The 746-nt window shown below is 45.3% G+C and overlaps 1 non-coding gene across 1 annotated transcript; it reads right to left on the bottom strand.

The window, feature by feature from the left end:
• Positions 1–201: 201 nt before the first annotated feature.
• LOC128133119 (small nucleolar RNA R71) lies at positions 202–308 on the bottom strand. The gene has a single exon (XR_008231307.1). It is a non-coding gene; the product is annotated as a small nucleolar RNA R71 (small nucleolar RNA).
• Positions 309–746: the final 438 nt, after the last annotated feature.

Here is a 746-nt window from a genome sequence, read left to right as displayed (position 1 = left end):
TTAGATGAAGTAAATGACGTGGCGGATTACTTCAATGTACCTAATGTGCCCCGCGAGGTCCAGCTACTACGCATGCTTCCTGTCACGTTCAAAGGAGCTGCAAAGGATTGGTTGAAGTCACTCCCTCCCGGATCAGTTACTACATGGGCGAAAATGAAAGAAGAGTTCATAGATCACTTCTGCCCACCTTCCAAAATAGCCAAGCTAAAGAAAGCCATTGCCAACTTCGAGCAACAAACCGGAGAATCTCTTTATGAAGCTTGGGAAAGGTACAAGAGCCTACTTAGAAATTGCCCACACCATGATCTCAATAGCCAACAGGAGGTCTCCATCTTTTATGATGGAGTTAATGTCACCACAAGGCAACTACTCGATTCACAAGGCCCGCTCACCCGAAAGCCACCTCCGGAAATAAAGGAATTAATTGAAGAATTCTCTAAGCATTCTAGAGAATACCACAATCCGAGGAATGAAGTGAGTCGCGGAGCAGTAAATTCGGTAAACGATGGTATGGCGGCGGTGATAGCGAAACTCGATAGCCTAGACCGAAGAATGACGAAAATGGATCAAACGATCCATGCTATTAGAGTTGGATGTGAACATTGTGGCGGTCCTCATCTTACCAAGGAATGTGATCGAGATGAGAATGGAAATAAGAAAGCTCAAGTATGCTACTCTAGCAGCGATAGATATGATGAAGACTGGAGGAAACCGAAGAAGGAGTGGCTCCCATACGAAGAGTACAG

This window comes from Lactuca sativa, chromosome 3 (genome assembly GCF_002870075.4).
Source record: "Lactuca sativa cultivar Salinas chromosome 3, Lsat_Salinas_v11, whole genome shotgun sequence".
Classification (NCBI taxonomy): domain Eukaryota; kingdom Viridiplantae; phylum Streptophyta; class Magnoliopsida; order Asterales; family Asteraceae; genus Lactuca; species Lactuca sativa.
The sequence above is the reverse complement of the archived record's forward strand: the minus strand, read 5'-3'. Positions and strand labels throughout refer to the sequence as shown.